This window comes from Lycorma delicatula, chromosome 9, assembly GCF_047948215.1.
Source record: "Lycorma delicatula isolate Av1 chromosome 9, ASM4794821v1, whole genome shotgun sequence".
Taxonomy (NCBI): Eukaryota; Metazoa; Arthropoda; class Insecta; order Hemiptera; family Fulgoridae; genus Lycorma; species Lycorma delicatula.
In genome coordinates this window covers 112,342,129-112,354,644 of record NC_134463.1, presented here as the reverse complement: position 1 = coordinate 112,354,644, position 12,516 = coordinate 112,342,129, and the positions used below count along the sequence as shown (strand labels likewise).

General features: G+C 26.5%; 1 long non-coding RNA gene across 1 annotated transcript; it reads right to left on the bottom strand.

Moving 5' to 3' along the window:
* Positions 1-5,135: 5,135 nt before the first annotated feature.
* Positions 5,136-12,304, bottom strand: LOC142330450 (uncharacterized). Its single transcript, XR_012757770.1, has 3 exons — positions 11,906-12,304; positions 10,885-11,036; positions 5,136-6,245 (listed from the first exon to the last, which is right to left on the bottom strand). It is a non-coding gene; the product is annotated as an uncharacterized LOC142330450 (long non-coding RNA).
* Between the last annotated feature and the right edge of the window lie 212 nt (positions 12,305-12,516).

The window sequence follows — 12,516 nt, the reverse complement described above, 5'->3', positions numbered from 1 at the left end:
TCTTCTCCTGTGATGCTAAACAATTACTTTGACGTGATCGAGCCTGTTCTGGATATCGCATATAGAGTCATTATGCTTGGTGACTTCAACATTCCAAATGTGTCTCGGAAGGATCGTTGTTTGGAGCCCGGTATTTTTAACATTCTTGAATAAAGAATATTATCATACAAAAATTATTGTACATCATTTTATCAAGACAAGATAATAATTTTTTTAAATTTTTATTACATGAGCTCAATATTTAGGCTATTGAAAAGACATTATGTAGATATATAACTGTTAGATATATATATATGTAACTGTTTATGGTAATCTCAAGTAATGAAAATTGTTAATATATGTACATAATTTTGGTAGCTATGTGGGATTAACTATTGTTTATTTGAGATTATTTCAATCAAAATAAGAATCATATCAGAACATTCTCTGCTCTTTTTATATTAGTTATTCAGGAAAAACCTAAGCATTGCTACAAAGTATGAAAAATATTCCAAAAAAAAAAATGTTTATAATAAAATTCTTAAAAGTTGATGCGATTTTTCGATTGATATTAATGTATGTGAACGTAGCAATCTTTAATTTTTTTCTGTTATATCACGTTACTATTCATACACTTATTTTAATGTATATATTTTTTATTAATATATATTTATTAATATATATGTTGCAAAAACATACTTGTAATATCGCAACTGGAATTACTACTAAAATAAAAAAAGTAATTGATTGGCAGAGCTCAATCTTATAATTTTATACTAGCAAATAGTGATTTGTACATAGAAAAATTATTTTGTAATTTTGAAAGGACAACAGATCCTTCAGTAATGATGCAGTTTATCACAAACATGAGTGATTATTTTTTTGCTTGTGTATTTCAATATTCTTAAGTTATTACCGAAACATTATACACGCTACGTTTAATTGTTTCATAAACGATTAATAACTTAATGAAGCAATGTAGATAATATTAAAATAAATATCTTCTATGTATTCACTATATTAATAAAAATATATAAATATATATATATATAATATATAAATATATATATATATTATATAATATAATATATAATATATATAATATAAAAATATATATATTCACCCAAAAATAAAAATACACAATTATAATATATTTATAATAGCATGATTTTTATTTAATTTTGTAATGTATTTATTACAAGACTGCCCAAAAAGGCGTGTAATGTATTTAGGGGATATGTACAGAGGGGTGCAAAAGTAGGTATACAGTTTCTATGCTCTACTGCACTATAATATTAATATATTCTATCTGTTATTGTTCTATTCTTTTGTTCTGTTATTGTTGTAGATTATCAATTTTTCAGATTGCGCAATAAGTGCATAAATTTGATAGAATTGGGTCCATCTGTAATATGCCACAGAGCGGCTGACCAGTCAGTGTTACTTACCTATGAAAATAAAATGTTAATTGCTCAGGCATTTACCCAAAGCTGAAAGAAATCCAAAAAGAGACCTTTTGTTAAGTTAGACATTTCCCAAATAATTAATACTTAAATAAAAAGAAAAAGAAATACTTAAATAAAAGAAAAGAATTCTTTTCTTTTATAAAAAGAAAAGAATACTTAACAAATGAATAGAGTAAACTAATTCTAAACCTAAGCACAATCACCAAATAAAGGTTTTCCTAAATCTCTGGGTCATCTAATGCAACGTTAAGGGTTTGCAAATGTTTGGCCAAGATTGCTTCATGGATTAATAGAGGATGATCCAGATTGACGTTTATAATTCTGTGAGATACTTTTGAATGAAGAAAGGCAAACTGATGGCATCATTCAAAAAATTTGTTGGTCTAACAAAGTGAATTTTAAACTGTCAGACACTATTAATAGACAAAACTGTATCAATTACTCAACAGATCAACCCAATATAATGATTGAAAAACAACTGAATCAACCTGGGGTTACAGTTTGAGCGTGCCTTTCATATGAAGGGATCATTGGGCCTGTTCCTTCCACACAACTGTTACCCACGTCTATCATAACATACTGAGGGACACTGGCATTCCATAATTACGGCTACAGCAGGATAAGAAGAGTTCTATTTCCAGCAAGATGGTGCTCCTCCCCACTATGCTTTAACAGTGCTTGGGTTTCTTGACAATGGGTGAATACCCAATAGGTGGATAGGTTGATGAGGGCCAATTGAATGGCTACTATGATCACCAGACCTTACTCCAGTGGACTTTTTCTTTTGGGTGTTATCAAAGATAAAGTACTTGCAAGAAAACCACACACTGTTGATGACATGTGTAAATTCATAAGAGAAGCATGGCAAGAAATTGATAACAATAAAGACCTCTGTCTCAGTGTGCTTGAGTGTAGCAACTAGACTACAGGAATGTGAAAATTGGGAAGGCCGGTGATTTGAGTACTTTTCATAATAAAACCTGCATATCTACCATACACCTACTTTTGCATCCCCCTCTGTATGGATGTATGTTTACTCTACCATAGCAGTTCAACAGCTGAATCAATTCAGATGTATGCCCCTGCATTAGAATCCTTATGTTACCGAGAATGCCATATATATATAAACTTATATGTAGTAGTGGAGATTTGCTGGTTGAAGCATTATTATTACATAATTAGTTTTTACTAATTACCTTCTCTTTCACCCTTTCAGCATGTTTTTGGACAGATCTTGCAATCAAAGAGCCCTTGCTTTCCACCATCTTCTGATCACTACTGATAAAACAACTAAACCACTTTCATATTCCTTAACCAATTAAACTAGATAAAGGAACGAACAAAGTAAAAAAATACTACCTTCCACCAGCACGCCAGGGTTGACACTGCAGGAATGACAGTGTTCACTCTCCCTTGCAGCCTTGCGGACAGCTTTCTATGTGCACAACAGCCAAACATCACACTGTTGGAACTGTGAAGCATACGATTCCATACAAAGATTTTTGTATCTTTTTCAAAAACTGGAGATGGCTATTGACATTAAATTAAATTAGGGATTGTATATTGTACAAGTATAAAGAAAGAATTAAAGAAAAAAGGACTCATTATATTAAAAGTTACTGATAATATCAAGTGGAAATAGGGAGTGCTGCAGTTCCACAGTGCCTATATGCAAGCTGCCACTGCATTTGGGTGATCAGAGAAGTGTTCTTATTATTCTACCAACAAGAGTTAATTACATGTACTTCGGCCAGTTGCATCAATAGTATTTTTACTATTGTATATAAAGATAATTTTTGGGCTTTTAGAATAGTTTATAACTAATAAATTATTGAAGTATCATTTATAAGTAAAAAAATAAGGTGAGGAATAATATTTTTCTTACTTCAATAAAAATACTGAGTAACAATTTGAAAAAAAAACTGAGAACCTGGTTTCAGAAAATTATTTAAAAAAGAATAACAATGTTGCTTTTGATGAAAAACTGAACACGTTTTAAAAGACATTTTTTTAGTTTGCCCACACGTGGAAAAGAAATATTTTTAATAAGAGAAAAAAACATTTGCATTGATTACTAAAATAATTAGAAAATCTAGCACTATCCAGTGGAATTTGTGTGAAATACTGAAGTTCAATTAATTCCTTTTATTGGCTTGTAAAACCTATTTTAAAAATAATAAAATAATTAAAAATTTATATATAAAGATAACTTAATGTGTAATTATAATAACAAATGTAAAATGGGATCACTATAAAGGTTAAAAATGAAATTTTTGGTAAAATAACCCTGCAAAAATGCAATACAAAAGGGGCTTTCTGTTCAATTTCAACATGAAATTCCTTGTTTCTATTCTGAAAGAAGTCATAAGAATCTAACATTATCATTCTTGGTTAATTGACAAAACCCTCTTTATTAATAGTATTTTATAGCCCTCCATTGTTAGCCCCCTTCAGAAGAAATTTTTTGTAATAAATTTGCAAGATTATTTGATAAATTTGGGTCTCATCCATATTTTACTGACATCAATTTTTTTAAGATTCACATAATTTCTCTGTACTGTTAAATTATATCTAAATTCTGTTACATAAACCATGTAGTGCAGAATATTGAGATAAGACATATGTTACCTTAATATTAAAAAAATACTTTTGCAGGATCCCACATCCTCAGTTATGACTGAAATTACTGAAATAATTCTGTTATCGCATAAAAAAAATTAAAAATAAGAATACTAAAATAATGAAAAATGCATTTAATTTAAACGTATGCTGCTATCTTTTGCAATTTTTATAAGAACATTTCCCTCAAGCACTGTATGATGGTTTATCAAACTGAAATTTTGTTTGTATTTATATGTATAATATTTTTCTAATACATCTGTTTTTATGTCATCTTTATTAATCTGTAATATTTCTAAAATTGGTATTAATACCAGAAACAGAAAGTTTACTGTTTATTAGATGATCTGTTATATTAGATTAACTTAATTTATTATTTTTGTAATTTATATAACATTAAAGAAATCTAGTTTTAAAGGATCTATTTGTCTTTTGTATATAAATACCATCACAATCATTACATTTAATTTTACAAATTCCACACAGATTGATTATTTTATTATTATTAGTTTTGTTTTTTAGATATTCTGTTATGTAGTTATTAGGTTTGTAGGCTGATTTAAATATCTTTTTATTGTGTTTTAATATTGTTTTCAGTGATATTATTAGTGCATAAATATTTTATGTATATTCTTTTCACTCTTTTGTGTGTCTTATACGTTGGTTGTAAGGTCGTTATTATGTTATTGTTTTGATAATTGATTTTTTATAAATATTATTAATTAAAGTAGTATCATATCCATTTTTAGCCGCTATATGTTTTATGATGTTTATTTCATTATTTAACTTTTCTTTGTAATTATGTGTGTGATTGTTATTTGTATGTGTATTTATTTTATGAGAGCAAGAGTGATTTGATTTTTTATAAATTGTATTATTAGATGTAGATTACCTATATATATTGATATTTAAATTTGGTTGTCCTTGTTTATTTCGATACTGACATCTAGATAATTTAATTTTATTATTGTCTGTTTCAAAAGTGAATTTTAAATTTAAAAAAAAAATTAAAATCATTAATAACCTTTTTTATATAAACTTATTGACTATGCTAATTGTATGGGTATTTTTCACATCAATGAAAATAGTAATAAATATTTTTATAGTCAACTTTGTACAATTTTCGGCATCTTGTAAGTTGATAAATTTTCATGAGTCAATGAAATTAATTTTGTTGGTAATATGAATGTTTTGATTTGAAGCATGTTAATGAATTTTTAACGCTATCATTAATGCATCATTATTTTTTAACGCATCATTATTATTAATAAAATAAATATGTAGTCATTACTCATATTCTACAAAAATAACAATCAAATCAATAGTAATACAACAGTCATACCTTCATCACATCCGACCACAGAATTATTTTTACAAACTATACTACCACACCTTGTTATCCTTTAATTTCATTTTTAATAAATTACCTATTAAAATATTTAGGTATTTAAATATTTAGATTTATTTAAAATTAAACTAGAACCTTTTAAAAAACCATATTTCTCTGTTGATAGGTTTTATAAATAACATGTTAATGAATTTTTAACGCTAGTCATCATTATTATTAATAAAAAAAAACATGTAGTCATTACTCATATTCCTACAAAAATAACAATCAAATAAATAGTCATACAACAGTCATACCATCATCAAATCCGACCACAGAATTATTTTTACAAAATATACTACCATACTTTCTCTTATGAGAAAGGACCTTGTTATGCTTTAATTCCATTCTTAATAAATTACCTATTAAAATATTTAGGTATTTAAATATTTAGATTTATTTAAAATTAAACTAGAAACTTCCTTTTAAAAAACAATATTACTCTGTTGATGAGATTTTAAACAAAATGTATTATATAAACCTGAATTTTCTGCATACTTGTTTTACATGTATCCTGCATGTAAAAATCCTGGATAAAATGGTAAACATTCCCCAACAGGTAAACAATCTATCCCTTTTCCTTATCCTAGTCCTTTTTCCCCACAATTGGTTTTGCGGGTGTAGGTGTGATGCTGAGAATGCCAGAACTTTGATGATAGAGCCATCCTTGGAGTTATCTACTAGAGGGGCTACCAGTTGGACTGACTCAGCACTGTATTTTCTGTCTGCACAATTCTGTAGCTGCACAATACTTTCAACAGTTGAAAGCCTACCAGTAGGTCTTCTAAACCCTCCTACAAAAAAAAAAGACCAACCTTAACAGAGATTCGAGATTCTATACAAATTTATTATCTTTATATAATTGTACCCCTGTTATCTGATATAATAATTTCTTTTATACATTACGTAAATGGCTTTCTCTTTTTTATTCATTACATGTAGTACTTCTGAATGGTTTTTTTGGTTTTTATTGATTTTTTCAGAGAAAAGCTGCTTTTTGTAATCTGTGGAATAACATACCTACTATTCTTGATATCATTTATAAAATATATCACTATGTTCAGATCTAAGTAAAGCAACATTAATTCTTTGTTCATTCATAAAAATTATCCACTATGATAGTTAACATATTCACTGGCTCACTTGCTCTAATAAGGTGGAAAATATAATACATATAAACCGATTCAGTTTACAAAACATGGGTAATAAACGAAGCCAGTTTTTGTTCAATTACCGATTAGAGATTGGTCTTCCCCAGACTGAGACTCATTGTTTTGCCGATGATACAGTTCATCAAACTAAACAACAGAATAGTGAATATTTCAATTTATAAGAAAAGGGTCTACCATTATGTATCTTTTCATTTTTAATAAATGACCTCTCTGTTTAAAAAATCAGACAGATTTATTCAAAATTAGATTATAAGATTTCCTTTGATATAAACATTATTCAATTGATAAGTCTTTAAATAACACTAATTAAACTAACTTGAATTTTTTGCATACTTGTAGAATGAATATATACAAAGATACTTTTCAATTAATAATTATAAAATATTTATTTTATCCTAAGGAACTCTAAAAAAAAAAGAAAAAAGAATGTAACTGTTGGGACAGTTCCTTTCATTATGATCTACATAATGTATAATTATGGGCCAAACAGATAAAATAATACTTATAAAATTTACTTATTTATTACGTCTAATAACAAAATTAAATTGGTTATTTTATGAAATTTAACTATAATAAACTTTGCCAATACTTAAGTACAGGCTTAAAGTGCAATTAAAATGAATTTTCATTATTTTAAATTTAATATTTAAACAACCAGAAAGGTTATTATTGGTTAAACATCATTAACAAAACATTTTTACAATATAGATAAACTGAAATAGTGTCAAAGAAATATATATATATATATTACAAAAGTATTTGACTGTTTTCCACAAGTTATTTCCGATTATATTTATATTATAATTCCAAGTTATTTCTGTCAACACAAATTTTCAGCACTGGCACTTCATAATTATTTTAGATCCTTCTTGTGTGTATGAGTAAGTAGTGTTTCCCTTTTCCCAATCTATAATGCTTAGAAGAGTCATAGGAGGAGATAACCCAACTGCCTTGACCAAAAAACCACAATTATGTTAGCAAAACATTAATATACCTTATTAAAACTCTTTATTTAACAAGTGATACAATCTAAATGTTATTTACAATTTGAATGTGTTATATGTGATTTTTTAAATTTTCTTATTAGATGTAAACAAGAACAAAAAAATATAGGTATTAATTTATAGAGAAATATTTTAAAAGATATTACACTTTAAACATCTGATATTATTTTAATGGAAGAATTTTTGTTGGTTTTCGATTAGCAATTATACATTTTTCAATTCTATCTTCTTTTAAATAACATGTACACCTGAAATTGAAAGATATGTAATTAAATAGATATATTTTTATTTATCTATAGAGTGTCCCGAGATGTATTACCCGAACTTCAGGTACTGATTCAGGACAGGAAAATGAGCAAAAAAGTTCATAAATCCTATTTTGATTTTTTCCTTCTGGATGCAATTTTGTGATTTTCAAAGAAAAAGTTATTTCTCAGGAATGAGTAAACCTACTGATCTTAAATTTGGCAAATGTAAGAGTAGTGTCTTGTTCTACAAAATAAAAAATTTTTAAAACGTCACCTTCAAAAATTTTAAAATGGCGGCAATCTTAATTTTATAATCTTCAATATCTCTGTAACTGTTTGATCAAAATTCACTTATCACAAAATTTATTTAGCATTTTGTTTTGAACAAAATGACACCTGATTTGTAAAAAGCCATTGAAAAACAATCAAGTTAATGCAGATAATTAACCCGGCAGTCGCTTGCGCACCACAATGCAAACTGATAATATTTTGCCTGTTTTTATTTTCTCCACAAAATTTAATAAAAATTATTAATGATAAATAATAACTGTAAATTAATAAAAATGATCACACATGTTTTACTTTATGCCATTTTCTTGTTTGTATACATGTAGGTTATTATATTAAGGATACCGGTACCTTGATTTATTAAATTCATTTTTTTTTATTTCTACTTATTTCAAATGTTTTTTTATGGGTTTAAAACAATAAAATAGGCAAAAATAATTTTGTTAAGGACTACTCATTAAAAAATCCAAAGTTTGAAGTGTTTTTTATAGATTATTTGTTTTTTGTTAGCACTGGCTGGTTATTATGAAAGGAAAATTTAGTCTTTATATAGGGAAATTTTGGTCATATTCAGAAGAGGATGGGCTCACAATTGCGAAAACTCTGCGGAGACTTGAAGAATGTTTTGTTAGATGGTACAAAAATTTCTATAAAGGGTCAACTGACAGATAAATTTTTCAATGAAATTCATGACAACTATGGTGTTGCTATAACAAAAAAGTACACATAGTATAACAGACATGAAGCGTGCAGTATGGGCTATTTATTTTCATAAAACCTCAACCGATGATAACCCTTCACATGGGCTTTGTCTATGGACTATCATCAACATGATGAAACACCATCAAATAAAAGGTGGTGATAAGGTAGCAAAAATAGTTTATTAATGTAGAACTACAAAAAACAGAAAAAGTACACAACCAGAATGTAAGGATGATGAAAAAGAAGACCCAGACAATGCAGAATATGGTGCTGGGATGCATTTACCTGCAGTAAGTGTTGTTTTCAATTATTTTCCAAAAATTGCATGTCTTTTAAATAAAAAAGTGTTATCTCAAGAAATGCTTACAGTAGGAAATTTTTACAGTGCATTTGTGTATGCAAGACACAGCTACTGAGTTTTTTTAAGACCTAATGATGTATATTTTCTAAGATACATAACTTTTAGCTTCAAAAAATAAGAAAATTGAATAAAAAACTGTAAGTGAAAAAATTTTTGTAGTACTTAAGGTATGGAAAAACTAAGTAGCTAAAAGACCTTAAACAACTGTGCAAGATTTTTCTGCTGATTTTCATGTGGATCCTGAGATAATAGGTCTTAAAGTTAGAAAAAAGAACATTACTAAGATACTGATTTAAAAAAAAAATCTACCTAACAAAATTTATTTTTCAATTGTTCTTTAAATTTTGATCTTTAGAAACCAGCAATCAAATTAAAAATGAACAGGTTATTAACTCTTAATTTGCTACAGATATAAAAAAAATCAAAATTTAAAGATGAATTAAAACTATTATTTTTTTTTTAGATTTTATGCACTTCTTGTAAATTGTAAGGCTCTATGGAATGGTGATTCTATACCTTAATTTTCCCAAATAATCTTTTTCTTGAATTCTCATGGGAAAATACCTTAAATATCATCATGATATCAGTATGTATATTATTACGCTACAATAATGCATAATAAAGAATTATAATCATTAACTGATTTATAATAATTATATATAATATTAAAAACAGCTACCAATATATTATTTGATTTCCTCAAACGTTTTCGACTATTCTGTCATCTTCAGAAGAAATTTATAATAATTTAAAATTAAAATATATAAAAAGCATTCAAGTTGTGATACTCTTATAAAACAGATGTAATTATTTTAATTTAACTTGACTTAAACATTTAAAAAATTTATCTTATAATGATCAATTTTATGTCTTTAATTTATCTTGAAAATTTTAAATTTTTATACATCTGAATTATAAATTTTTATAAATTCCTCCTGAAGATGGCAGAATAGTCGAAAATGTTTAAGGAAATCAAATAATATATTGGTAGCTGTTTTTAATATTACATATAATAATTATATTTTATCAACAGTGCCAAGTTTGAAAAGCTTAATTTATAATATTATGAAATTTTTTATGAAGATAATTAAGGCCATTACATAAACTACATCTGAAAAATACAAAAAAGAATTATCAAAATCATTTGGAGATTTGAACATATATAAAAAAAAATACAAAATGAACTAGGAATCTCCTTCTTTTACTTAAGAAAGCAGTAAAAAATCATTAGTCACATAATCTTCATAAAAACTTTCATAACTTTCTCTGAAATACTTTGGTAAATTTGATTTTTTTCTCTTTTATACATATTCTTTATGGTATAATTAATTGAGATTCTCTGACTTGTAGGTCCCATGTGAAGTACCTAAGATTCAATTGGTACTATTTAAAGTAACTTTTTTTACCGTATGGTCTGACTTTATGATAAACTTATCAAGTATCATTTATATTTACATGAGCTGTGCCCACTGATATGTGATTTAATATTCATATGATTACCATATGAATTCATTTCAAATGTAATGCCAGTTATATGAAATGCAAGAGGAAAAATCCTGTGCCAACAGGACATATTTTTTAGATTCTAAAAAAATATACATAATGTATTATTATCACTAGATAAACTTCTACACTCAAAATATAATTAATGTGCTTACTTGTGAGCTCTTGCATGCTTTGTAATCAAATAATCTCGAGGAGGTTCAGCAAAAGTTAAATTGTGTGTTGTTTGGTAAGGATTATTTATTTTAATTTCTTCTTCCCATTGTAGTCTTTTTCTTTCTCCTAAACCAGTTTTTGTAAGAATACCCTGTAACGAAAACACATCTATATATATTAATTTTATATTATGTATAATATAATCAAAATTGCCTAAATACTTATTACTAACGAAAAGCAGATAGTGAGGAATTGAATAATAAAGTTATAAATTTTGTAGTGTATACAGTAAAATTATAAAAGATGGATGTAGTAAGGAAGACATAGGCTGCTGCAAGGAAGTTAGTTGAGGTTGTAGACATAATTAATAAGTTGACATTAATTGATGATCTCAGAAAAAATTATGTTATATTTAATGGTCTAATGTATATTAAACTAAAAATTAGTCTTATACTATTCATATGTGAGGTAAGAATTAAACAACATTATTGTCAGAATTAAAATTTTATTTAACTTTAGTAATATGATCTTGGAATGCTACTCATCTTATTTTAATGAGGAAAATGATATTAGATACATAAAATGATTTGTAAAAATGTTTTAATATAAAGAATAATAAATCGTGCTAACACAATCAAATGATATATTATGAAAAAAAATGTTAAAACTGAACTGATCCTTCTTAAAAAAATGTAAGGCTAAGTTACTAAAACTTAAAATCTGTTCAACTGTGCTTTCATTCTGTTTGAAACCAAACTGAGTTTTAGAGAAGGGGTTATTTTATTTTAAAAGTAACTTCTAAAAGGGTTTTTTAGACCCTCTAAAAGACCTTAAAAAACTGATTAAGTGAAAAAAGGTTGAAGTGAGCTAAGTTATCAATACCACATTTGAAAGGAAATTTTAGGTTTGAAACTGAGATTATTTAAAATTGTTGACAATTATAGTAATAATAATTGTGTTGGTTAAAATTTTAGAATTTAAAAAAAAATAGTTTAACATTTGTTTAAAAATTTTACTTACCTGAGATTGTGGATATGAAATCTTATATCCATTTGATAAAATTAGGTAATTATCTTTGAATACATATTGCTAAGTTGTTACATCCATTTCAACAGTGAATTGAGGTTCTCTAACATAGAGATGAAAAATCTTAATTGCATTAAACATTTTTTTCCCTCCACTATAATGTCTGTTCAATGTGTTGTAGATTTTAGTAATAATTATTATAAAAAAAAAATATTGGTTCAATCTTAAATTGTATGTTTAAGTGACTTTTCCTCTTATGTAACCTAAGGAATAAGCATTAAACTTCTTTTCTGTACTTATTGGCCATTAAGCATTAATCAGCTTACCCTTTGTAATCTTCAACATGAACTAAATTATAAATTCCTTATTTCTTCATTTACAATCATAACATGATTCTACTATATCTAAGCAAGATGTGACTGGTAGATAATAAACTACTTTATTTATTAGTTCTGAAATTTGACTGTTATCAAATAATAATTTAATTTAATCAACTGTATTTTTACCCTAAATTTAATTATCCTATTGTATTTGTTTACTGATAATCAAATAAATTATTCAGAATAGTAGCTTTTAAAGAGAAATATTTAAAATAATATTTTATC